The sequence below is a fragment of the Eretmochelys imbricata genome, chromosome 2 (genome assembly GCF_965152235.1).
Source record: "Eretmochelys imbricata isolate rEreImb1 chromosome 2, rEreImb1.hap1, whole genome shotgun sequence".
NCBI classification, from domain to species: domain Eukaryota; kingdom Metazoa; phylum Chordata; order Testudines; family Cheloniidae; genus Eretmochelys; species Eretmochelys imbricata.
The window spans coordinates 9805027-9832835 of NC_135573.1; the positions used below are offsets into that span (position 1 = coordinate 9805027).

The 27809-nt window shown below is 41.6% G+C and overlaps 1 protein-coding gene across 1 annotated transcript in view; it reads left to right on the plus strand.

Moving 5' to 3' along the window:
* Positions 1–1044: 1044 nt before the first annotated feature.
* The window catches only part of PTK2 (protein tyrosine kinase 2), a 385991-nt gene continuing 359226 nt past the window's right edge, over positions 1045–27809 (plus strand). Inside the window, exon 1 of the mRNA XM_077809747.1 lies at positions 1045–1204. The gene's annotated coding sequence lies outside the window, so the exon portion shown is untranslated. The remainder of the gene's footprint in view (positions 1205–27809) is intronic.

Sequence of the window (27809 nt, forward strand, 5' to 3'; positions counted from 1 at the left end):
CCCTGAGACCAACAGAAAGAGAGAAAAGGCTGTGAATGTGTGGAGATGGAATACACTCCCTGCAGTTGAGATTTACTTGGGGAGGGCAGAGTTTGGGGAACAATGGGTTAAATTTCCCTTTTCTCCTAATAAATTCCATCTTCTACCAGCCCTGATTCCCTCTCAGTGAGGGAGGGAAGACTGGTTGCTCCAAATGAAGTTTGAGAGGGAGGGAGAGGAGGTTGGCTGCCTACTCCCCTTCAGCAAATGAGCTAGGAATGGGAATGGTCTACCTGAGGGTTGGTGCTGGCAGTGGTTTGCTCTCTGAGCCTGGGCCAGACCCCTTTTTGGTTAAGAATGGGGTTGCCTGGTTTGATCCCCAGACCCGTGGGGTATCTGAGAAGGCAGTTCACCTGAGGCTGGAAGGACTGGCCATCAGGAGGATCTGAGGAGTGTGGCCCGCTGAAGCTGGGAGGGCTGGGCCCCCTGAGGCTGGGGGGGCTGGGCCCCCTGCGGATCTGAAGAGTGTGGCCCCCCTGAGGCTGGGGGGCCCCCTGCGGATCTGAGGGGGGTGGCCCCGAGGCTTGTGGGGGCTAGGCCCCCTGCGGATCTGAGGGGGGTGGCCCCGAGGCTGGGGGGGCTAGGCCCCCTGCGGATCTGAGGGGGGTGGCTGGGCCCCCTGTGGATCTGAGGGGGATGGCCAACTGAAGCTGGGAGGGGCTGGGCCCCCTGCGGATCTGAGGGGGGCGGCCCCCTGAGGCTGGGGGGGGGGCTGGGCCCCCTGCGGATCTGAGGGGGGTGGCCCCCTGAGGCTGGGGGCGGGTTGGGCCCCCTGCGGATCTGAGGGGGGCGGCCCGGCTGTGGCTGGTCCCCGCGTGGGGGGGCTGTCCCCGCGTGGGTCAGAGGGGACACTCCGCCCCCGAGGCCGGGCGGGCACACACCGGTCCCTTCCCCTCGCAGCCAGCCGTGCGGGGAGCGAGGCAGGCTGGCACGGAGAGGGGGCAGCGGCGTATCCCATGGTGCAGCGCGCCGGGAGGGAGGGGGAGCGGCCTGGAGTGGCCGGGACAGACACACGCAGCGGGGAGGGACGGGAGCCGGTCGAGGCCCTCGGCAGAAGCGGCGGACGGAGGCGATTCAACTTCGCGGCGCCTCTCCCTCCCCTCCCTCGCCAGCTCCCTACGAGAGCTCGCGCTCCGCCGGGCGGAGACCCGCTCAGCTCAGGCCGGTGAGTGCCAGCGGCCGGGGCTGGCCCGGGCGCGGCGGGGGGGGGGGCAGGCAGGGAAAGTGAGGCAGAATGGCCCCAACTTATGTAATGGGGAAGGGGGTGTCTCCCCTGGCGACAGGCGCCGCCGTGTCCGCCTCTTTTCCCCGCCCCCGGGGAGGTGAGGCACCCCCGCCCCTCTGGAGGGGGAGAAGCCCTACGGCGGCTGGCTCCCTTTCCCCGCGTGTCTGCGGGGGGGCCTCTAGCTCTGGGCACGCGGGCTGGGTGGGGGCGGCCTGAGGGGGCAGTTAATGGCCTTTTCTGAGGGGAGGGGCGTCGTCGAGCGGGTGGTGCCCCCCCCCCAGTTGCGGGTGGGCACGCGGAGGCGAGGTTGCCTTTCAGATCCCTGCCTAGCCGCCCCCCCCTCCCCTCCTTCGTGGGGAGAGGGGCAGACCGCGCCCGCCCCCTCCTGCGAGCCGCGGCCGTTCGTGCGCGGCGGCGAGGTGGGATTCGTCACCCCACCGGATGTGGTGGGACGGGGCTCGGTGCTGGCGCGTTCACATGGGGGTGACTAGCCCGCAGAGTAAACAAAGGGAAATGGGGGGGGGGGGGGCCGCGGCTAGAGCGGGGCGGCCCCTTCCGCAGGGCCGATGGGTTTAAATCTGCGGTTTTCTCATCCAGCTTGGGGGCCCGGGGAAGTGGTTGAGATTTCTTTTTTGTGTGGTGCTCGCTGCGGAGCCGGGCGTTTGATCGGAGAGGAAGGAGAAGAGAGGCTCGTTGGTTTCGCGCTCACACTAGTCGATTATTAAGCAAAGGGTGAAGAAGGGGAATTGTGCATCGATGCGGATGCCCTTTTTTATTTAGCCACCTAGTACCAGAGCAATTGGAGTAGTTGCCATGAAGGGTTCTCTTAAGCTTCCCAGGATTTTTGCTTTTAAATCTGATACAGACCTGAAGTCAGGATATAGTCAGAAATGCACAATTACACAATTGTAACAATACCCATTTTTTCTTCCAATCCCAGGGGACTCATTTTATAGTACAATACTTTGTACATAGCCGATGCTTGCCTCCTTTCTGTTTTCCTAACTTTGCAATATTGGACTACATAATTTTCTTTGCTTTAGTCCTTTTTTAGCTTCTTCTGTTCTCTCCTAACTGAAAGACTATGTGGCTCCATAACTGTGTAGCTTTATGCTTTAACTAGTTGCAGTGTTTCTTATTTAAATGTTCTGAAAGCAGAATATGTTCTGTGGGCCTTAACACCAATGTCAAAGGCTTGCAGAGTCAGCTTGTAGCTGCGTTTTTGGCAGTGTGAACAGGATAATGGCAGTGCTATAGTAAATGAGTTGAAATAAAAAGTTCAACAGAAGGCAGAGTGTTTGGGGCTTCATATTTTTCATCAATGGGACTAATATGTTTAATTACAATATTCACTTAATTTAAAAGTAAACTTGCACTATGGTGTCGCTTAATTTGCATTCTTTCACCCTGTTGTTGCTTGTACAGTGTTCTCGGTGTACAGGATACTAAACAATAAAGTTCTTGATCCAGCAAATCTGAACCACCTTGGGGCTCTGTGCTGTGACTGCATGGAGCCTCATTGAGATCAAGGTGCACTTGTGTGAATCATTTTGTAGAAGCAGTTTATTAAGTATTAAACCTAACATGGTTTAATGAATAACTTTAATCATATTGATGTTGCTTGCCCCGTCCATCCTTCTCCGTATCCCTTCTTACGTCTTTGTTATCTCTCTACCCTTTGCTTCATGTCTGAAATTAAGCCCAGATTCTGCATTGGATCTGTGGGGTTGAAGTCTTGTCCCCTCATGGATCCAGGTGCAGGACTATGGGTACAGCTTTTAAACTTTTTGCAGCCAGGATTATGACTCTGATCCTCCACTCTTGTTTTCCAGTTCTATTCTTTAAAAAAAGATAACGTTCAGAATAAAACAGCTACTCGGTAGAAATCAATAATCAGGAAGTGTTGTATTTCAGCTCCTAAGTATTGGAGTAGCAGCCATGTTAGTCTGTATCCGCAAAAAGAAAAGGAGTACTTGTGGCACCTTAGAAACTAACCAATTTATTTGAGCATAAGCTTTTGTGAGCTATAGCTCACTTCATCGGACGAAAGCTTATGCTCAGATAAATTTGTTAGTCTCTAAGGTGCCACAAGTACTCCTTTATGCTTTGTGAATAGTCCCACTGAAGTTGCAGAATTGGGGCCAGTATCACTTTCTATATTGTGAGGTGTCTGGCAAATATACAACAATACAGAAACTATTTTCTCTAATTTACATGGTTGTAAATGGTATCGGTCATCTAAAGAGTGAAAATGTGAAGAGCTAGGAAAACTGGTGTGTTTTTTAAAATAAGTTTGCTTTCATTTAAGGATTTATCTTACATGTATTTTAAATCTAATCTTGGTAGAACATGGCTTTGGATTGTTACTCTTTCTTCAGACTTCTTGGAAAAGATAAAATGCACACAAAGAATTGCGAATAAAACAGCATAATACTTCTTTTTAAAAGCTGTGAGCTTTATTAAGCCCTAGGTATCTTTAAAAGTACTGAACATGTGTGGTTGATTGTATCAGTCTGTAAACTAATTGTATCTGAAATATACACTATTTCAGAATAAAAGATTCTTATAAGCAGTAATATAACATTTTTAATATATACTATAAGTGTTTAAGGTAGTTGTAATAAGTCTGTTTCAATGTATTTGTCAAATAGTATTAAAACCTCTTTCTGTGGTAAACCATTATATTTCCAACATCTGATGACTAATACCCGAACAGTTGACTTTCTTGGTATTGCAATTTCTACCACGCTAAGAGATTTGTTGAGGCAACAGTGTTTTTGGATACTATGCAGAAATTACGCTTCTGGAACTAGTAATGGACTGGGGTTGGACAGCTTCTATTTGATTTGAAGCTTTTTTTGTTCTTTGTGACTATCTCTAGCAATTGTGCATCTCGGCAAAACGAATAAAACATATTTTATATCGTTGCGAAAACAACATAAAAAACTCAATACCTTTTCCTAGTTTTCCAGTTGCTGCTTTGCATTGCAGCACTATATTTGGTATAGTGTAGTATACAGTTTGGAGATATAGGATGTTCTAACTCCTTTCACATTCCTTTAGAATCATGGAAACACCTTTTTCCAATAACTGCAAACATTCTGTGTCCTCCAAATATTTATAAAAGTACATTGTTTATTTTCATTAAGAGCTCTTGGCAGTTAGTCTTTAAACATTAAAATTATCAGATAATATTTCACAGTGTATTATTTGCTGTAAATAGGTTAATATTTTGCTCTCAAAACTGAATATTCAAATCTTGTAAATGTGTAACTCTCCAGTCAGAATATCTCTTGTCTCAAACTTAGGAAAACTTTGACCCTTAAAAAGACATTGAGTATTTCTTATAGAAGCTCCGTATCATAATATTCCAAAAGATACCCAGAATGTGAAAAGAAGAAAAAGATATTGCAGAATCTTTAAAAATATCAAACATCAGGTTAGAAATCACACTTAAAAAAATCTTTATCTTTATTACAAATAACACTCTTCAATATTAAAAGTGAAAACTTAAACATTAAATTATGAGAAAAATTCAAAGCTGGTTGTTTACTTTTTGCATTTCACATAGCAAGGACGATGAAAATCAAACAGTTTCACTTTTGTCTGTAGGCAGTTTCTAGTCCGTATCACTTTTTAGTTATTTTGCACTAGCATGAGGTTGATGTTTGCAATTCAAATGCTGTAGGGGGATACTATCAAGCCAGTTTCATACTGACTCTTAATTTCGTGAAAATGTTTTAGTAATTTTAAGGTTTTTTAAACCTCAGCAAACCAAAAACATACACATGTGATAATTTTGTTTTAATGTGATCATTCTGACAGGCAGTTCTTCTATGGAATGGTTGCTAAACACTTTAAAATGAGAACAGCCCAATAGTTTTTAATGCCAGATATGACTGTCAAGTACTACTTGTAGCTCACAAAAGCTTATGCTGAAATAAATTTGTTAGTCTCTAAGGTGCCACAAGTACTCCTTTTCTTTTTGCGGCTACAGACTAACACGGCTGCTATTCTGATACTTAGGAACTGAAATACAACACTTCCTGATTATTGATTTCTACCGAGTAGCTGTTTTATTCTGAACGTTATCCTTTTTTTAAGAATAGAACTGGAAAACAGGAGTGGATTCAAACATTTTAACTGGGTTCTGCAACGTTAAATGTTGTAAAAATGCTGGTGGCTTCTGGTTAGTGTTTTTGGGTGCACCTATGGTTGAAAGCTAGCATAGCATGGTGGATTTGATAAACTCCAGAAATTTTCAGAGAACACAGATTACCATTTATTAGTTAGAAATACAGACATTAGAGGGCTGAGGAAGGGAAATGGAGTTGATAGGGTGGAAAAACTTACCTGATGAGTTGTGTAGGTTGGTGTTTTATTTTACTTCATTTTATTTTTTGAGGGCGGAAGGCTTTTGTTGTTTTTCCAGTCAAATTCAACTAAAGTTACAGCTGTTGTGTAAATAACTTATTCCAGTACCATTTCTGCCACATGTACTCCAAGAAATCAGGCAATGTTTAATAGCTAGCAAATGGGATGAAAGTTCATAAGTACTTATTTAAGAAACTAAAAATATCTTCAAAAAAACCGCAGTGTATATAAATTTGTATATTATTTGATTTTCTCCCTTTCCTATTCTTTGTATGTTTCTCTTCTTCCTAGATTGTGAACTTGTTGGGATAGGAACAGTCTGTCTTTGTTTGTACAGCACCTATCACAACTGGGACAGTGATGCAGATACTCAAAAATACCAGGCTCTCTATTCAGTAAAATTTCTCTTTGATCTTCTGTGGTGCAGATCTGAGGCAATTTGAATTCTAAAGTATTCCTGAAGTTGGCTCCCTGTTGTTTGTGTTATGGTAGGGCCAAAAGGCCAAGATCTGGATTCCCCCCCATGCCTTGCACTAGAAGCTGTATAAATTCAATTTAAATTGACAATGAGTAAGACGCTACTTAATTCACGATATTGCGGATTCTGCAGCATTAGGCTTCCACCACAGTTTTGTCAGCCTGGGGGTTGCCAGTGGGAGCCCTGCCGTGCATGGTGCTGACAGCATGAGCCCTGGCTGACAGCCCTGGGCCACTGGTGGCCGGGAGTCCCGCTGGCAGCTCCAGGTTTTAATGACTGTAATACAGTTGCAGCAAAATGTCTGGTTTTCAGAAAAAAATTAGCAGGCATAACATAATACTTGAGTGTTTGTTTTGTTCCAGCAAATTTTTCTTAAACAAATAAGTCTTCTCTGGCTTTTCCAAATTACTGCAATTAATAAAGGTCCATTATTACTTTTCTGCAATTTTCCATGTCTTGTCTGGAACTCAGCTGCAATTATTTGACAATCACCCCATGATTCAAGTAGGTCCTTAACAATAAGATTCTGGAGGTGATGTCAAAGAGACTGGCTGGGATTGGGGATTGGCTGGAGGGAGACAGGTCAGAGAGCTCATAGTTGGAGTCATGTGGATGGAGGAGATGTTGTCTTGAGAGAGAGAGAGGTGCATGGTCCTTCAAAAGAGAGAATAAGAAGGATCCACCAAAAGAGATTCTTCAGGCATGACCAGAGAAGTAGTAGGAGAGCCAAGTGGAGGAGTTGTTCTCCCTTGGCTTTCACAAGCCTTCTGGTTGGAGGGATTGATCAGAGGAGTCTAAGGCAGCTGAGAGATTGAGAACGATGAGGATGGAACATAGGCTCTTAAAATTTGATCATAAGTGGTTGCTAAGAGCAGTTTCAGTCAGGTGCAGAGAAAAGATTCCAGATGTGTGTGTGGGGTGGGAATCAAGTATAGAGATGGAAGAGAGGAATTTGAGCCCATGTTGTAGATAGAGCATTAAAGAACTTAGAGCTGAAGGCTCTGTATAGTAAGTGATTATCACTTTTTCTTTTTGCTTATAGGTTAACATTAAATATTGTGTATATCTGAATTTTCTCAAATCTAACAGCAGTCCAAGGGTGGAAATGAGGAGGCTCTACCAGACCCAGAACTTCCAGCACACTCTGTCCCTCATTATTTTTTCTGTCTTTTCTATACCTATCTTCATTCTGTTTTATTCCGTTTTTATTTATTTGCCCTTTTTTCCTTTTGCCCCTGTATCTTCCGTCTATGCCTCTCTCCTTTTTACCAGTTTTGGCATTAAAAGAGCTTGCAGAGGGAACCTGAACAGAAACTATTCAGTTTCCTTTGGCATCAAACTATTTCCTCATCCTTTGGCTAGAAGGGGGGAATGAGTAGTACTCTAGCTAATTTCCTTTTGCAGCACGGCTCCGCTTTTATACAGATGTAAGTCCATTTAAAGTTTTAACTCTTTCCCCACCCCTCCCCTTTCCACACACACAGACACACAATTAAACTGTAATTCTTCTAATTTTGGGACCTGTCCCCAGGCTAACTTTTTTCCTTCAAACTGCACCAGCGCCTATAGGCATTTGGTGCCCTGGGTATAGCAGGAGGAAAGCACATGTGCTTTCCCACTTCCACCATCCTAAATATTAAGTTGATGAAACAACTTGGCACTTGGGTTGGGGTCAGTGAATAGACAATGAAGCTGCCTGCTCAAACATTGAGCCATGTCCTGCTGCTCCTGCAGAGATCATAGTAGGTTGCCTTAAAGCTTTTTTCCAAAGTTTTTTTGAATTGCTGGTAGAAGAGATCATCAACCTTTTTTCTGACCCCCTCGCACTACCATGGTCCTCTATCAGGAAAGTGGTTTTGTCCCTGCACTCTGTGGATGAAGAAGTGATCCTTTGTGGCAACAAATCAGAGGCTTACAGGGGGAAGATAAAGGGTGACTGCCAGGCCAGCTGATACTGGCTGGGGCAGCAGGAAAGAACTGAGTGGGCTTCACTGTCTGTAATATGCACTTCCCGCTCCATATCTAATTTCTTTTTGTTTATCTCTCACACCTACCCCAAGCCAATTCCTGTATGCAACCCCACCTTCCATTTATTTTTTGTGGGGAGCAGAGGAGATCAGGCTACCAAATGCTTTCTCTCCCTCCTGGAACAGTTTGAAATGGCAGGAGCCTCTTCTGTGTTTAGTAGGAGCTGCTGCTGCCTCCCCCTTGCCTGATAATGGGTATTAAGCTATGTGGACTACGACAAGGAAGGAAAAAATTAAATTAGCCAAGCCTCCAAATAAACTAAATGACAAGATCTTTGGGGCTGGTTGTGTTTTAATGTTTTTAACTAAGTAGTGGATATTTCTTGGTTTTCTGAAACAGAGCATATGGGGGTGAGGGGGAAGAGTACAGCAGTGTTTTAACCCAGAGACATGGATGCTCAGCTCTTCCACATTCCTCCTTTCCCAGCCCTTTTCTCTGATGCAGTGAAGGGCAATAAATGATGTGCAAGCAGCTGAACATAGGAGCACAGGATTTGCCATACCAGGTAAGACCTCTGGTTCACCTGTTATAACAGTGGTTCTCAAACTTTTGTACTAGTGACCCCTTTTACACAGCAAGCCTCAGTGCAACCCCTCTTATAAATTAAAACCACTTTTTTATATATTTAATTCCATTATAAATGCTGGAGGCAAAGCGGGGTTTGGGGTTGAGGCTGACAGCTTGTGAAATCCTATGTAATAACCTCTTGACTCCCTGAGGGTTCCCGACCCTCAGTTTGAGAACCTTGTGCTATGGTATCCTGTTACCTACAGATGCTCCAGAGGAAGATCAAGGAACACCTGTAATGAGTTACTTTAAAATAACTTACCTTAAGTTTGCTGTTCTTCAGTAATGCCCAATATGCCTTCTTAACACATATACCTTAACTCTAACAATACAACAGTTGCTGAAATATACAAGCTCTTCACCTCCTTTTTACAACCCATTCGCTCTCACCTACAGGATTCCATCTAACACTATTAAAGAACAAAAAGGGGGGGAAGATACATTATACCTCTGTTTAACATTACAAGGTGTCAGAAGAAAACCAGTGTTTTTTAGGGTGGGCCCTGCAACTTGGGAACCCCTCAGTCAAAGTGTCTCAAATTTGGATCACTAACACTATCCCATGCCTCCATGAGGCACACGTAATTTCAGAGCAATCTGATTAACTGTTTGGATTTTAGAGCACTTTCAATAGTTGAGGCTACATACAAATTAGAGGGTGAACAAGAAGTGATGAAAGCAACAAGAAGTGTAGTATGTACCTTGGTAGTTCATTTACTTCGGTTTGGATTTTTTTGTAAAGAGTAAAGATTCCTTGGTATGAGTCCTTACCCCTAGTGCTGTTACATTTATTTACTGATAGTCTAGTAGTGGTACTAGTGTCCAATATCTAATAACACTTCCTGCATCTAAGGTCTATAGGTTTACTACCAATCACTTATAGATAAAGGTAGGAATGATGGACTTAAACCAAGGACAGGAATTCAGGAGACTGGAGTTCTATTTCTGCCTCTTCTGAAGACTTGAATTATCTTGGGCAAGTCAGTTTAATCACTCTGCCTCAATTCTTCTATCTGTAAAATGATGGCCATAACACCTAGCTCAGGCTTAATTCACTGGTGTCTAAAGCACTTTTTGTACCGTTCATTAGAGGATCTCAAACTGCTGTTAAACTATTTATCCCTCAAGGCATGTTGGGTCAGAATTGCTCACTCAAGGTGCTTTCGATGCATCTTGCAGCAGCAGTCTTAAATGATTCACGCTTGCCAGTGTCCTTGTTAACCTTTCATAGTGTCTGACTTAGGATTTACATTTGAATGTACTAAATAAAATCAAAGTAGATAAGGGGAATTACATCTCAGAAAATGAATCTATTCCTCCGGGGTAACATGCAACTTGTCGGGGTCTAAAATTGTGCCTTTTGTTTTTTATTATACAAACAATGGTTTAATTTCTGCACCTCACTTCAATAGGCCTGAGTTGGTGAGATCCATCCAGGGAAATGTAACATTTTGCTGGTCTGAGAGTTTAAGGTTCTGTCCTGTTTGCTCTATGGTTCTTCGCTGTGGATTTTGGAAAGAGTTAGCTATGGCTCCTGCTCCTCTCTTTACAGTGCCATTGTGCAAATGCTGTAGCTTCTTAGCACATTTTGGTCATTTCATCATCTTCCATATCAGATTTAAGCTCCTTATCTGAGGCTTCAAGACCCTACCCAGTTTAGTATGTACCTTGTCTACTGTTTGCCTTTGTCTTTTAATTTCTGCTTCACCCAAACTGTAGAGCTGACCACACTCTTCTCACTTGCACTTCTGTGTCTTCTTCCCTGCAGCCCCCTTTCTGATCCTGCCTACCATGCTTCTACGCATGCCATTTTCAAATCTATCCACAAAATATGCTTCTCAAAGGCATACAAACCCTTTTAGTAACTTCATGTGTAAGCTGCGGTATGCACATCCATGCACGTGCATGTTGTAGGAAGATGAGGTACACTTTTAAAAATCACGTTAATACTCATGATGCAGTTATCAATAACAGCAACTGCATAATATCTCTTAGCACTTGTCTTCCCATCCCTGTTGCCTAGCCAACTCTGTTACCTGTTGTTTGACATCATTTCTACACTCATTGAGGCAGGGACATCTTTTATTCACATTTGTGGCTGTAGAGACCAAATAGGGGAGGATTTCTCCTCAAATTATATCATATTCTTTGTCTGAAGGTATTCTGTGGATTGGAATGCTTGTAGCCCTTAATATCATGATTTTAAAGATGGCGTTAATGCTCATATTTCTGCGAACAGCTAGGTTAGCCACCATTTTGTAGTCTCATACATTTCTCTCCTTGAAGAAGGAAAGTTAGCAACTGTCTACTGATGCAATTCTGATGTCATGAATATTGTTTTTTATGCAATTGTTAGCTTTGCTGCTTTCAAAATAACAGGTTGGTTGGAACTCTTGATGAGAATGTCCTTCCTTGATGTGCACTGATTTTTACCACTACTTTTCACTCTTAAAATATGCCAGCTCTCACTTTTGATGTAATGTCGGAGGCTCCCTCTCAAATGTACTTGAAAGTGAGTCTATTTTATTGCTGTTCCAATATTAAGTCATTTGAGGGGCTGAACTCACTGCTGAGATTACGCAAAAAGAAAAGGAGTACTTGTGGCACCTTAGAGACTAACCAATTTATTTGAGCATAAGCTTTCGTGAGCTACAGCTCACTTCATCTGATGCATACTTGCATAATGACTTAGCCACTCCCAGTCTCTATTTAAGCCTAAGTTAATTGTATCCAATTTGCAAATGAATTCCAATTCAACAGTTTCTCGCTGGAGTCTGGATTTCAAGTTTTTTTGTTGTAATATAGCAACTTTCATGTCTGTAATCGCGTGACCAGAGATTGAAGTGTTCTCCAACTGGATTATGAATGTTATAATTCTTGACATCTGATTTGTGTCCATTTATTCTTTTACGTAGAGACTGTCCAGTTTGCCCAATGTACATGGCAGAGGGGCATTGCTGGCACATGATGGCATATATCACATTGGTGGATGTGCAGGTGAACGAGCCTCTGATAGTGTGGCTGATGTTATTAGGCCCTATGATGGTGTCCCCTGAATAGATATGTGGACAGAGTTGGCAACGGGCTTTGTTGCAAGGATAGGTTCCTGGGTTAGTGGTTCTGTTGTGTGGTATGTGGTTGCTGGTGAGTATTTGCTTCAGGCTGGGGAGGCTGTCTGTAGGCAAGGACTGGCCTGTCTCTCAAGATTTGTGAGAGTGTTGGGTCATCCTTCGGGATAGGTTGTAGATCCTTAGTAATGCGTTGGAGGGGTTTTAGTTGGGGGCTGAAGGTGACGGCTAGTGGCTTTCTGTTATTTTCTTTGTTAGGCCTGTCCTGTAGTAGATGACTTCCAGGAACTCTTCTGGCTCTGTCAATCTGTTTCTTCACTTCCGCAGGTGGGTACTGTAGTTGTAAGAATGCTTGATAGAGATCTTGTAGGTGTTTGTCTCTGTCTGAGGGGTTGGAGCAAATGCGGTTGTATCGCAGAGCTTGGCTGTAGACGATGGATCGTGTGGTGTGATCAGGGTGAAAGCTGTAGGCGTGTAGGTAGGAATAGCGGTCAGTAGGTTTCCGGTATAGGGTGGTGTTTATGTGACCATTGTTTATTAGCACTGTAGTGTCCAGGAAGTGGATGTCTTGTGTGGACTGGACCAGGCTGAGGATGATGGTGGGATGGAGATTGTTGAAATCATGGTGGAATTCCTCAAGGGCTTCTTTTCCATGGGTCCAGATGATGAAGATGTCATCAGTATAGCGCAAGTAGAGTAGGGGCGTTAGGGGACGAGAGCTGAGGAAGCGTTGTTCTAAATCAGCCATAAAAATGTTGGCATACTGTGGGGCCATGCGGGTACCCATAGCAGTGCCGCTGATCTGAAGGTATAGATTGTCCCCAAATGTAAAATAGTTATGGGTAAGGACAAAGTCACAAAGTTCAGCCACCAGGTTAGCCGTGACATTATCGGGGATAGTGTTCTTGACGGCTTGTAGTCCATCTTTGTGTGGAATGTTGGTGTAGAAGGCTTCTACATCCATAGTGGCCAGGATGGTGTTATCAGGAAGATCACCGATGTAGTGAAGTGAGGTGTAGCTCACGAAAGCTTATGCTCAAATAAATTGGTTAGTCTCTAAGGTGCCACAAGTCCTCCTTTTCTTTTTGCGAATACAGACTAACACGGCTGTTACTCTGAAACCTGCTGAGATTACATAATTCAGTTTTTCAGTGTCTTGGTAAATATGAGTCTAGACCCAGTTTAAAATCTGGACTATGACTTTTTTTACTTTTGTGAAGTTTATCTCATTGTGGCCTGTACTGCAAACTAATAATGATGCATCTTCTATTTGAGAGAATTCCTCCTGAAGTTACAGGGGAACAGACTCATTGATCTAATAGGTCTTTTCTTTAATTCCTATGATTTACCAAATTTCAAACTTTTAAGGGCACCATTGAACTAGAGAGTTTAGGGTTATGTCACCGTCCCCCAAGCAACATAAATTATGCTGACATAACATGTAGTGTAGACATAACTCGAGAGACTTCTGCCTCTACTGAGATTTAGGTTAACGTCCTTGGGTATGTCTGCACAACAGCTGGGAGGGCGCTTTCCAGTGTGGGTGGAGGCAGACATACACAAGCTAGTGCAGTAAAAATAGCAGTGTGGCTGTGGTGACATGGACTGTGCTCGGGCTAGCAGCCTGAGTACAAAGCCCATGGGGTTGGGCAGGATTGTATTCAGGTGGCTATCCTGAACCACTGCTCATGCCATCATGGCCACGCTGAATTATTTTTAGCACAGTAGCTTGAGCAGAGCTAAAGTGCATCTGTCTACCCATGCTAGGAAGCACAGTTCCAGCAGCTGTAGACTTAGAAGAGGGATATTTAAAAGTAACTGCAGGGTATACAGAGCTGCCTTCAAGCCAAAAGGTTGAGCTATGAGGAAAGTTTATGAAATTCATGTAAGTTTTCAAGGTCTGAGAAATTGCATATTGCTTTAAAAAAAAATCCCCACAACATATCTTCCATGTGGTTTGTTTTATCTGGCAACTTCTGTTTAATCAATGCTAAACGTGTCTTCTCAAACTAGCTAGCAAATCTTAAATTTCAGTGTGATTAATAAATACAGTATTGTATTTATTTCTTATGCACCTTTGAAATTCTGAATTTTAACTAAATATTTCTGAGTTTTTTAAATGTAATTTGATTAAGCAAAAAGGAAGGCTGATTACTAAGTATATTTCTTGATACTATTTTTAAAGCGTGTGTGTACACACAAGCATACATATAAATGAACTGGCTGCCACCTGAGCACCCATTCTGGCATCAGATCCTGCTGCACTGGTCCTGCCTCAGTTTCCCCACTTTTCAGGGCTCTCTTGATCAAATTACCAAAACTAAACTTTTAAATTCAGCAACCCCTCCCTGGGGCTGGATTTATTAACATAACCACTCTCATTCCACTGATGATAGGACATTGATTAATTGCAGTTAACTCACACGATTAACTCAAAAAAATTAACTGTGATAAAAAAAATCATGATTAATCACACTGTTAAACAATTGAATACCAATTGAAATATATTAAATATTTTTGGATGTTTTTCTACATTTTCAAATATATTTATTTCTGTTACAACACAGAATATAAAGTGTACAGTACTCACTTTATATTATTTTTTACAAATATTTGCACTGTAAAAATGATAAAAGAAATTGTATTTTTCAATTCACCTCATACAATTACTGTAGTGCAATCTCTTTATCGTGAAAGTGTAACTTAAACATGTACTTTTTTGTTACATAGCTGCACTCAAAAACAAAATAATGTAAAACTTTAGAGCCTAGAAGTTCACTCAGTCATACTTCTTGTTCAGCCAATCGCGAAGACAAAACAAGTTTGTTTACATTTACGGTCAGCATTGCTGACTGCTTCTTTTTTACAATGTCACCTGAAAGTGAGTACAGGCGTTCTCATGGCACTTTTGTAGCCGGTGTTGCAAGGTATTTATGTGCCAGCTATGCTAAACATTCATGTGTCCCTTCATGCTTTGGGCACCATTCCAGAGGACATGCTTCCATGCTGATGATGCTCATTAGAAAAATAATGTGTTAATTAAAGTTGTGACTGAACGCCTTGGGGGAGAATTGTATGTCTCCTGTTCTGTTTTACCCACATTCTGCCATATATTTCATGTTATAGCAGTTTCGGATGATGACCCAGCATATTTTCGTTAAGAATACTTTCACAGCAGGTTAGACAAAACGCAAAGAAGATACCAATGTGAGATTTCTAAGGATAGATACAGCACTCCAGCCCTGGTTTAAGAGTCTGAAGTGCCGTCCAATATCTGAGAAGGTCGAGGTGTGGAGAATGCTTTCAGATGTCTTAAACAACACTCTGATGCAGATGTCTTAGAGCAACACTCTGATGCAGAAACTACAGAACCCAAACCACCAAAAAAGAAAATCAGCCTTCTGCTGGTGGCATCTGACTCAGATGATGAAAATGAACATGCGTCGGTCTGCTTTGCTTTGGATTGTTCTTGAGCAGAACCCATCATCAGCATGGATGCGTATCTTCTGGAATGGTGGTTGAAGCCTGAAGGGACATATGAATCTTTAGCACATCTGGCACACAAATATCTTGTGATACCAGCTACAACAGTGCCATGTGAACGCCTGTTCTCACTCTCAGGTGACATTGTAAACAAGACGTGTGCAGCATTATCTCCTGCAAATTGTAACCAAACTTGTTTGTCTGAGCAATAGGCTGAAATAGGACTGAATGAACTTGTAGGTTCTAAAGTTTTACATTGTTTTATTTTTGAATGCAGTTATTTTTTGTACATAGTTCTACATTTGTAAGTTCAACGTTCATTATAAAGAGATTGCACTACAGTACTTGTATTAGGTGAATTGAAATACACTATTTCTTTTTTACAGTGCAAATATTTGTAATAAATATAAATTGAGCTCTGTACACTTTGTTGTTGTTCTGTGTTATTGAAATTAATACATTTGAAAATGTAGAAAGCATCTAAAAATATCTAAATAAATGGTATTCTGTTGTTTAACAGTGTGATTAATTGTGCGATTAATTTTTTTACTTGCTTGACAGCACTAGAGGACTGTCACAATAAAAGTGAGAGACAGTGGAAAGTGTGGTGTATGTGTGCATATAGTATGAATACCATCTACAGAACAACCATTTAAAATATCAGTTACTTGTATTACTGTTTAAGTCTTACATTTTTAAAGACTTAATTTAAATATGATTATGGTCAAAGAATGAGAATTTGATTAAGAAGTTTCTAAGAAATTAAAAATTAGTTTGGATTTATATCTGATCCACTGGTTTTGTCACATAACTCTCATGAGCTCAGGGTGATGGTGAACATCAGTCTTTGGTTTCTGGTGTTTCGTACAACGTTTCGACTATGAAGGATTTACGTGTGTAATGAAGACTTGGCTGGATGCTGCTTCAGAGCCATTGCTCACACAATTGACTCCATACAGGCATCCAGCAGGGGATTATGGCGGAGAGGTGTTTGGGTATTTTTTTGGTATCCAATTTCAGGTGCAATAGGTCTCTTGCTCTGAAATTAGATCTGATGGACTCTGTCCATCTGGTGATTGAGTTCTGGAGTGGAGTTAAGGAGGAGCTAGTATTGGTGCACCAATTTTCCTGAGGTGCCTAGTTCCTGGCAATTTAAATGTCCTTGCAAATCAAGGTGGATAAAAATAGAAAGAAAATTATTTTTTTATTTTAAATTGGATTTTTTTTCTTTAAATACTAGTTTAACTCGTTAAAAAAATAAATTTGAAACTGACACCCTGTGTTAGGGCCTAAACTACTTATAATCTATTGACATTTAAATACAAAAATAAATGTAAGTGGTTCATGTTTGATGACAAGTTTTAAAGAAAGTTACACAGTTGAACTAGTGGAAATCATTGGCTAAGCTCTTGGATCCAGAGTTTGTTGAAGTGTTAAACCAGCTTTTAGAGGTGCAGAGAAAATATTTTCTTGGTTTCAGTTTATTCAGCTAGTTCAGTTCAATGACTTGTTAATTCAAAGTTAAGAAACCAGTTGGAGGTTGAAAAGCTTGTTTTCCTCTTTTAATCAATATTTAAAAACTAGGTGTGAGAGGATGAGATCTACTTATTCTAAGACCTTGAAGGACAAATTGACCAGAAACAATCATTCAGTTCACTAACTGCGGAATTCTTCCTTTGTTTAATAAATCAGTTCATTTTTTAAATGCAAAACAGATTTTGATAAACTTTTTTTAATGTATCCAGCACATTTAAGGCAGTTGTATTTAATTTTTTTAAAAAATGCTGGTTTTGTGCATTTTAAATTGAATTTGAATTTCTGTCCAGCTAGAGCTTCACACAAATTAGCCAGGATGGGCAGGGATGGTGTCCCTTGCCTCTGTTTGCGAGAACCTGGGAATGAGCGACAGGGACTGGATCACTTGATGATTACCTGTTCTGTTCATTCCCTCTGGGGCACCTGGCATTGGCCACATCAGAAGACAGGATACTGGGCTAGATGGCCTTTGGTCTGACCCAGTATGGCCATTCGTATGCTCTTAAGTGTTTTGAGGTCTAAGCAGTTTGATTTAAATGGAGTATTGTTTTAAATTTTTCTGTCTGGTGTTACATGTTGAGTTGCATGTTGAGTCTGCACAGAATGTTTTTTACAGAAGGCTTAGATGTAGTAGTGGCATAATTTCTCAGAGTGAGAGCACATCATTTTCAGATTTGGAACTTTATAGCATTTTATATCTTCAAAGAGCTTTACCAACACAAGCTAGTTAATGCATATGTTTCTCTGTCTGAGTGACTGGCTGCTAAGGGATCTCTCTTTGTAAAGGATACAGAAATCTTTGTGTTATGCAAATCCAAGTGTAAGTTCCTATTTTCATTAATTAACTATAGTCTTGATAGTTTTTCTAGAAATAATTGGAGTAGATAGAGCTCGGGTGAAAGCTGCCATTGCCACTCAGTAGGCATGGTGAGGTGATAAAATAGAGCCAGCAGGGGTTGACAAGAACCAGGCTGAAGATGTGTGGAGTAGTGACCTTGACAGTTTTTGTCATTCTGATGGTGTACCACCATAGGAGGCATTGGAGATTTAGGACAGGGATAAAGTGAGGGATTTCCCTTAAGAGATGTCTTATCTTAATTTTTTAAAATAAATTAGTAAGGATAAACGAATAGTTCACTAGACTGTCATAATAAAACTATTAAATTTATATTCACGGTTCAGCTCTAAACTTAGGTGTCTCCCAATTCCCAAGAATATGTGATTGTCACTCTCTTTATTTCTTCCCATCCTTCTTTCTATCTCTGTGCTCACTCTGACTATTCTTCATCCCAGTTGTAAGCAGTTGATAAGAATGGCCATGCTGGGTCAGACCAGTGGTCCACCTAGCCCAGTATTCTGTGTCTGACAGTGGCCAGTGCCAAGTGCTTCAGAGGGAATGAATAGAACAGGGCAATTATTGAGTAGTCCATCCCTTGTTGTCCAGGTCCAGCTTCTGGCAGTTAGAGGTTTAGGGATGCCTGCAGCATGGGGGTGTGTTCTTGACCATCTTGGACAGTAGCCGCTGATGGACGTATCCTCTATGAATTCTTGTTTGAACCCAGTTATACTTTTGGCCTTCACAGCTTCCCCTGGCAATGAGTTCCACAGGTTGACTGTTTTTTGTGTAAAGTACTTCCTTATGTTTGTTTTAAACCTGCTGCCTATTAATTTCATTGGGTGACCCCTAGTTCTGGTGTTATGTGAAGGGATAAATAATACTTCCCTATTCACTTTTTCCATACCATTCATGATTTTATAGACCTCTATCATGTGTCCTCTTAGTTTCTTTTCTAAAATGAATAATTCCCGTCTGTTTAATCTCTCCTCATGTGGAACTGTTCCATACTCCTGATCATTTTCATTGCCCTTTTCTGCACCTTTCCAGTTGTAAGACATCTTTTTTGAGATGAGGTAAACACAACAAGAAGCTGTTTTCAATGTGTGGGGGTACCATTGATTTATATAGTGGCATTATGATATTTCTGTTTTATTATCTATCCCTTTCTTAATGGTTCCTAACGTTCTGTTAACTTTTTTGACTGCTGCTGAACAGTGAGCTGATGTTTTCAGAGAACTGTCCATGATGAAGCCAAGCTCTTTCTTGAATGGGAACAGCTAATTTAGACCCAATCATTTGTTATGTATAGTTGGGATTATTTTTTCCAATGTACATTACTTTGTACTTATCAGCATTGGATTTCATGTGCCAATTCATTGCCCAGTTACCCAGTCAGTTTCCCTTCTCAGCCTTCACTGTGAATACAACTTTGGCAGCTGCTAGCTAATGACTCCTTGTTGATGGTGCATACAGGCAGGTGTCAATAGAAGCCACCAGAAGGCATGGTAGGTGGCCAACACTCTGTGGAGGACTTGCCACATACGTATTGGGGGAAACACTGAGATATGTTCAAAGAACTCCTGAGATCTCTGTAGTCATGCAGAGAGAAACATTCCTTTTTGTGACAGTGTTTTTAAAAGGAGAGTAGTATTTTGTTAAGTTAAAAATTCAGGACATGTACTCAGTGCAGAATATTTTTCAAATATGCTTATATCTTGGTATGAGGGGAAAGAGAGGACATACATGTATTATTTTTTATGACCTCAAAGATGAATTTTCAAGCTGTTTAGCTTTGGTAGACATTTCATGTACGGACTGTGAATATGTGTGTGGTTTTCTCTTTCAGTCCCTTTTGATCCTTTTTATAGCTTTTATGAATCTTTGCAGTAGAATGTAGTGCTCTGTTATTCATACGATATTTTCTCATTTTTTTTATTTTTAAATCTTGTCTCTGCATTTTTTCACTGTCCTTTCTTCTGTAGACATACACAACAGGAGAGGAAAGAAAATGTATCTCCTTTCCCTTCCATTCCTCAGGTTTTCTCTCCTGCTGTTCTCTTTTCTGCCCTTTTGTGAATTCTCCCACTAGTTTCCTTTCTCCTTTTTTTTTTTTTTTTTTTTTTTTTTGGTATTCCCCACTTCAAATATTTACCATCACACACACATTCTCTTGAGGATTAAGTGCTATCCCTGCAAGCTCTGGTGCGAGCTCCTTGCCTTAACTGTTGTCCCCCTACCTGATAAAGTTTCAGAGTAGCAGCCGTGTTAGTCTGTATTCGCAAAAAGAAAAGGAGTACTAGTGACACCTTAGAGACTAACCAATTTATTTGAGCATAAGCTTTCGTGAGCTACAGCTCACTTCATTGGATGCATCCGATGAAGTGAGCTGTAGCTCACGAAAGCTTATGCTCAAATAAATTGGTTAGTCTCTAAGGTGCCACTAGTACTCCTTTTCTTTCTACCTGACAGAACTCTCTGTGTAGGACTGCCTGGCAACCACAGACAGCACTTGACAGAGTATACTGTAGAACACAAGAGCACACTGAGTTTAGCAGTGTGAATTCCAAGAGGTAGGAGAGGTTCACTGCTGATGTCATGTGACCAAAGAGGACTACCTAGCTATGGCTGCCTCTCTTCTGAAGAACTAAACAAGGCTGGGCTCTGTGTTCCTTGTTCAGCATATTACAGTCCTTTTACCTTCACTCCTGTCCTGCTTCATGAATAATAATTAAATTAGCAGATTTGGTCTAATGAGAATGGGCATTTGTGGTCTCAAGCCATTCACTCTCACAGCCTTGCATTAGGTTAGCTGACTGGCCAAAGAACTGAAGTCAGCATAAAACGGGTCAAGCAGTGTTTGTGCTGTTCAGGGCTGACCTGCTTAAGGTGAATAAAAGATCATTGGGCAGTTTTGAAAAGTTCATGATTTCTTTTGCTCTCACTCCCCCAATTGTGTACTGAATCAAATTCTAAAACACTGTATTACTAAATGGAGTTTTACTAACTTGTTATGCAGGGTTGTGCTACCTTCAGCAATGATGGACAATGTGGTGCAGCACAGAAAAAAAATCTTCAGTTTGTTTTTAAAGGTGAAGTATAGTCATGCCACGCTAATTACCATGTGGCTTATGGATGATAAGGCACTTACATTTTAAAGTGCTACAGTCATTTCCTGAAAAAAGAACTATCCTTTTGACTAAAATCTCTCATGCTTATTCTGAGTTTTATTTGTACGTGTTTGTAAAATTAGCTAAAATGTGGCCTGGCTTTTCTGCTTATACATGTACCTTGAGGAAACAAACGCTTATTCTTTGAGTAATGTCCCTATAGGTGTGATATACGAGGGTACAATCCAGACTAATGAGTAGCTGTGTCACTGCTGCCCTCTAACCTGGGATATCCTTTACAATGCTTTGTTGATGTTTCTCTATCGAAAGTGTAACTTAAACATATACTTTTTTTGTTTGTTTGTTACATAACTGCACTCAAAACAATGTAAAACTTTAGAGCCTACAAGTCTGCTCAGTCCTACTTCTCGTTCAGCCAATCGTTAAGACAAGTTTGTTCACATTTATGGGAGATACTGCTGCCTGTTTCTTATTTATTACAGTGTCACCTGACAGTGAGAACAGGCATTCGCTTGGCACTTTTGTAGCTGGTGTTGCAAGATATTTACACGTCAGATATGCTAAACATTCAAATGTCTCCTCATGCTTTAGCCATCATTCTGGAGGACATGCTTCCATGCTGATGATGTTCGTTTAAAAAATAGTGCGTTATTTAAATTTTGACTGAACTCCTTGAGGGAGAATTGTGTGTCCCCTGCTCTGTTTTACCCACATTCTGCCATATATTTCATGTTATAGCAGTTTCGGATGATGACCCAGCGCACGTTGTTTGATTTGCGAACACTGTCACTGCAGATTTGACGAAACTCAAAGAAGGTACCAATTGGAGATTTCTAAAAACAGCTACAGCATTTGACCTAAGGTTTAATAATCTGAAGTGCCGTCCAAAATCTGAGAGGGACGAGGTGTGGAGCATGCTTTCAGAAATCTTAAAAGAGCAACACTCTGATGCGGAAACTGCAGAACGCAAACCACCAAAAAAGAAAATCCAACCTTCTGCTGGTAGCATCTGACTCATGAAGATGAAAATGAACATGCGTTGATCCGCTTTGCTTTGGATTGTTGTTGAGCAGAACCCGTCATCAGCATGGATGCATATCCTCTGGAATGGTGGTTGAAGCATGAAGGGACATACGAATGTTTATCGTATCTGGCACGTAAATATCTTACGACACCGGTTACAAAAGTGCCATACGAACGCCTGTTCTCACTTTCAGGTGACATTCTAAACAAGAAGCGGGCAGCAGTATCTCCTGGAAATGTAACCACAATTGTTTGTCTGAGCGATTGGCTGAAGTAGGACTGAGTGGATTTGTTGGCTCTAAAAGTTTTACATTGTTTTATTTTTGAATGCAGGTTTTTTTGTACATAATTCGACATTTTTAAGTTCAACTTTCATTATAAAGAGATTGCACTACAGTACTTATATTAGATGAATTGAAAAATACGATTTATTTTTTACAGTGCAAATATTTGTATTAAATATAAATATAAAGTGAGCACTATACATTTTGTATTCTGTGTTGTAATTGAAATCAATATGTTTGAAAATGTAGACAACATCGAAAAATATTTAAATAAATGGTATTCTATTATTGTTTAACAGGGTGATTAATCACAATTAATTTTTTTAATAACTTGACAGCCCTAATTGGCATATGAATATTGTACTTACATTTCAGTGTATAGTATATAGAGCAGTATAAACAAGTCATTGTCTGCATGAAATTTTTGTTTGTACTGAGTTCGCTAGTGCTTTTTATGTAGCCTGTTGTAAAACTAGGCAGATATCTAGATGAGTTGACGTACCCCCTGGAAAACCTCTGCGTACCCCCAGGGGTACATGTACCCCTGGTTGAGAACCACTGCCTTACAAGACCACTATTTGAACTGATGGCTCCCTGCTCGCTGCTCCATTTATCCATGAAAATGGCATTCCCGATAGCCATCACATCGGCGTGATGGATTGGAGAAAAAAGGGGCCCCTATGTCATGACCCCCTTCTCACAGTATTTTTTTTAAAGACAAGGTCACATTGCAACCTCACCTCAAATTTTTATCTACAGTGTTCTCCAAGTTCCATATTAACCAACCTATTCACCTGCCAGTCTTCCACCCTGAACCTCACCTAGATAAACAAGAGGCACTACTGGACACCATTGACATTAGGAGAGCACTTCTATCTGAATTAGGACTAAACTCTTCAGAAAGACCCCCAAATTGTTTGTCTTGCTCACAGATAGATTGAAAGGGTCTGCAATCTCTAATCAAAGACTTTCCCAGCGGATATCTGATTGCGTTAATTCTTGCTATGAATTTTGTAATATTCAAGCACCTTTGGACATACAAACTCTCTATATGAGGTCCATTTCTACCTCTACGGCATTTCTCGAAAACATGCCCATTATTGAAATAAGTGAGGCCACTACCTGGGCTTCTATGAATATGTTCACTGAATGCTACTCACAACTCTGCTTCTGATACTGGTTCGGCTTGGCTTTATTTTCTTCCATACTGGACTCAACTCTGAAGCTCCCTTTGTCTTATGGGGAACTGCTCAGTAGTCACCTAAAGTGGCGCACCTATAGGGACACTACTCAAAGAAGAAGGAATGGTTACTCACCCTTTGCAGTCACTGTAGTTCTTTGAGATGTCTGTATCTATGGGAGCTACAGTATTTTCCCTCCTTCCCCTTTGCTTCGGAGTTCTCTGCTATGGGGATTTGCGGTCGAGAAGGAATGGAGGGCAGTTCGCCTGCACAATGTTATATGATGATGATATGGGGCATGAGACTGACTAGCGTATATGCACAGGCCAAACAGAAACTGCTATGTCAGTCTCTGCTCAAAGGTGTAGGGATGGCAAACACATCTAGAGTGACACACATCTCGAAGAACTATAGTTACTGCACAGGATGAGTAACCAGTTCTCACCAGATACTGTTTTCAGATTTTCTTCAAGGAGACTTTATTTATTTATTTTTAATATTTGTAGAGTTGTAGCACGTAGAATCCTCATTCAGGAATTGGGGCTTCTTTTGTGGTATGCACCACACACACACACACACACACAAACACACAAACACACAAACACACACAAAAACACAAAAACTTCAAGATACATTTAGACCCGTGGTTCTCAACCAGGGGTCTGAGGCCTCTTGTGGGGGCCGCAAGCAGGTTTCGGAGGGCCTCCAAGCAGGGCCAGGATTAGATACGCTGGGGCCCAGGGCAGAAAGCCAAAACCCCATCATATGGGGCTAAATCCTGGGGCCCTGAGTCCTGCCATCTGGGGCTGAAGCTGAAGCCTGATCAACTTAGCTTCGTGGGGCTGTCTGTACCGTGGGGCCCTGGGCAGTTGCCCTGCTTGCTACCCCCTAACACCGGCCTTGGCTTTTATATACATAAAAACAGTTGTTGTGGCACAGGTGGGCCGTGGAGTTCTATAGCATGCTGGGGAGGGCTCAGGAAGAAAAAGGTTGAGAACCCCTGATTTTAGACTGTTAAGGTTTCATCAGGACGCATCCATCCAAAACCTTGAAATCATGAAAATAATAAGGGAAAAGTCTCCAGCATTTTTTTTTTTTAACCACCTTCACATCACCTACAGTACTGTCAACTACACACACTAACACTCTATAAGGCATTCACTTCCATCTCCAGTAGATATCATAACAGAAGATGTACCCCAACTGACTGCCACATAGTCCATTTATTTGGAAAATTATTTTGACTTAATATTGCTGGGGTCACTGTTAAACTATTTGCATTCAACGTGTGTCAAGTATGTGACTAATCTGAATTTTCCTATGTCAAGAAAGAATCCTGATCAAGTCTAAATTATCATTTCAGACTTCCATCTCAGTCATAGCAAGTACCTACCACTGAGAGCTGGAAAATCTACTTAAGGTATGTGGAATTTCCAGTGAACTAATTTTTCACTGGGTTTTATTAATGTTGGGTAAAACTGTTTAGGCTGAGATATTCTAAAGCACCCAAGGACCTTAAGAAGGCACAAATCCCATTGATTTTTCAATCAGACTTGCGTTGCTTAACTCTGTTAGGTGCTTTTGAAGATTCCACTGGTAAGCAATTGATGTTAAACTGTAACAAGAATCATCCCAGATTCCTAAATTTAACTGTGTAATTCACGACCCTTCTGTTCATTCACTCACTTCTTTGAAAGTGGGGTGGGTGGGAAATCTTATTTTGGATTGTTATCCATGTTCGAACTTAGTCGAAAAGTAATTTTTTTTTTAATTTGAGAAAAATTCATTAAGCCGTTTTTGAGTTATACAAAACACTCAAAAATGTATTTCTCTTAAGTATAAGGGATGCAGTGTTTCCTAGTGGATAGGCCACTGGTCTGGACTTAGGAGGCCTGGATTTTATTCCTGGTTCGGTCACTGGTCTGCTGGGTGACCTTGGGAAAGTCATTTCACCTCCTGGTGGCTATATTTGTCCATCTCTAAAATGGAGATAATGATGCTAGCCTCTTTTGTAAAGCACTTTGAGATCTTCTTTGAGATCTATTGGCGAAAAGCGCGATGAGTGCTAAAATGTTTTAATAATTAGTAGTAGTACTGATGCTATAGGGAAGTTGGTCACACTTGCTGAGCTCTTAACAGAGATGGAAATAGTGTCCATTGAGGCTATTTTTCTTCAGAGGAGTGTCTGTGTATGTTGCTTACACCAGTGCTACTCAAAGTGGTGGTCCGTGGACCGGTGCCGGTCTGCTAGCCATTGGCTGCCGGTCTGCGCCTACATTGGAAAAAAAAAATTGCCAGTCCCCCACATCAGATAGCTTGAGAAGCACTGGCTTACACTATGCCCTAAAGCTGTAAATGATATCTGCTGAAGTTTTTTATTTTTTTATCAGGACCCTGTAAAGATGTAGCATCTTTGTGACATCACTATTGCAGTCTTCCTGCCAGTCTGATGGGCACAGGGGTTGCTAAGCTCAATGTCATGTGGACAGCTTGTGTGAGGGGCATTTGAAAGACCCTATCTTACCTACAAACGCTTTGGAGCTGCTTCATACCAAAGCTGATCAGCTGAACGCTGTAGAATCAGGATGACACTATGGTAATGGAGAAGAATTTTAACAATCCTCTAGTTCCATATTAAGAAAAGGAGGACTTGTGGCACCTTAGAGACTAACAAATTTATTTGAGCATAAGCTTTCATGAGCTACAGCTCACTTCATCGGATGCATTCAGTGGAAAATACAGTGGGGAGATTTATATACACAGAGAACATGAAACAATGGGTGTTACCATACACACTGTAACGAGAGTGATCAGGTAAGATGAGCTATTACTAGCAGGAGAGCGAGTGGGGACGGACCTTTTGTAGTGATAATCAAGGTGGGCCATTTCCAGCAGTTGACAAGAACATCTGAGGAACGGTGGGCGGGGGGGAGGGAGGAGAAACATGGGGAAATAGTTCTACTTTGTGTAATGACCCATCCACTCCCAGTCTTTATTCAAGCCTAAGTTAATTGTATCCAGTTTGCAAATTAATTCCAATTCAGCAGTGTCTCATTGGAGTCTGTTTTTGAAGGTTTTTTTGTTGAAGAATTGCCACTTTTAGGTCTGTAATCGAGTGACCAGAGAGATTGAAGTGTTCTCCGACTGGTTTTTTAATGTTATAATTCTTGACGTCTGATTTATGTCCATTTATTCTTTTCCATAGAGACTGTCCAGTTTGGCCAATGTACATGGCAGAGGGGCATTGCTGGCACATATCACATTGGTAGATTTGCAGGTGAACGAGCCTCTGATATTGTGGCTGATGTGATTCGGCCCTATGATGGTGTCCCCTGAATAGATATGTGGACGCAGTTGACAACGGGCTTTGTTGCAAGGATAGGTTCTTGGGCTAGTGGTTCTGGTGTGTGGTTGCCTGTGAGTGTTTGCTTCAGGTTGGGGGGCTGTCTGTAAGCAAGGACTGGCCTGTCTCCCAAGATCTGTGAGAGTGATGGGTCGTCCTTCAGGATAGGTAGTAGATCCTTGATGATGCGTTGGAGAGGTTTTAGTTGGGGGCTGAAGGTGATGGCTAGTGGCGTTCTGTTGTTTTCTTTATTGGGCCTGTCCTGTCGTAGGTAACTTCTGGGTCCTCTTCTGGCTGTGTCAGTCCGTTTCTTCACTTCAGCAGGTGGGTATTGTAGTTGTAAGAACGCTTGATAGAGATCTTGTAGGTGTTTGTCTCTGTCTGAGGGGTTGGAGCAAAGGCAGTTGTATCGTAGAGCTTGGTTGTAAACAATGGATCGTGTGGTGTGGTCTGGATGAAAGCTGGAAGCATGTAGGCAGGCATAGCGGTCAGTAGGTTTCCGGTATAGGGTGGTGTTTTTGTGACCATTGCTTCTTAGCACCGTAGTGTCCAGGAAGTGGATCTCTTGTGTGGACTGGTCGAGGCTGAGGCTGATGGTGGGATGGAAATTGTTGAAATCATGGTGGAATTTCTCAAGGGCTTCTTTTCCATGGGTCCAGATGATGAAGATGTCATCAGTGTAGCGCAAGTAGAGTAGGGGCATTAGGGGACGAGAGCGGAGGAAGCATTGTTCTAAGTCATCCATAAAAATTTTGGTATACTATGGGGCCAAGCAGTGCCACTGATTTGAAGGTATACATTGTCCCCAAATGTGAAATAGTTATGGGCTATGGTCTCAAGTAGAAACTGTATTTGCTGTACATTACTCTGCCAAATCACAAACATTCAATATGTCTGTAGCCTGCGGTGTTCAACCCTTTTACTTCTGTTCTTTATGCCATGAGTCCTGTTTGGTCCCCTTTTTAATTCATCTGTGCTTTCCCTAAGTGCTTTAATCCATCATTGCAGGGTTATATTTTATCTGCATTGAGACTGATATTTTTCTGACTTCTGTTTCCCTTACTGATTGTAGTCTTTATTTTTATTTAAAGTTAATTTTAGTGATGTTATATTACACCAGCATGGGTTTGACTGTTGTGGCTACAGTTTCAAGCTCAATAGAGTGAAAGTCACCTCTGTTACTTGCTTCAGATTTAGACTCTCTAGGAACTCAT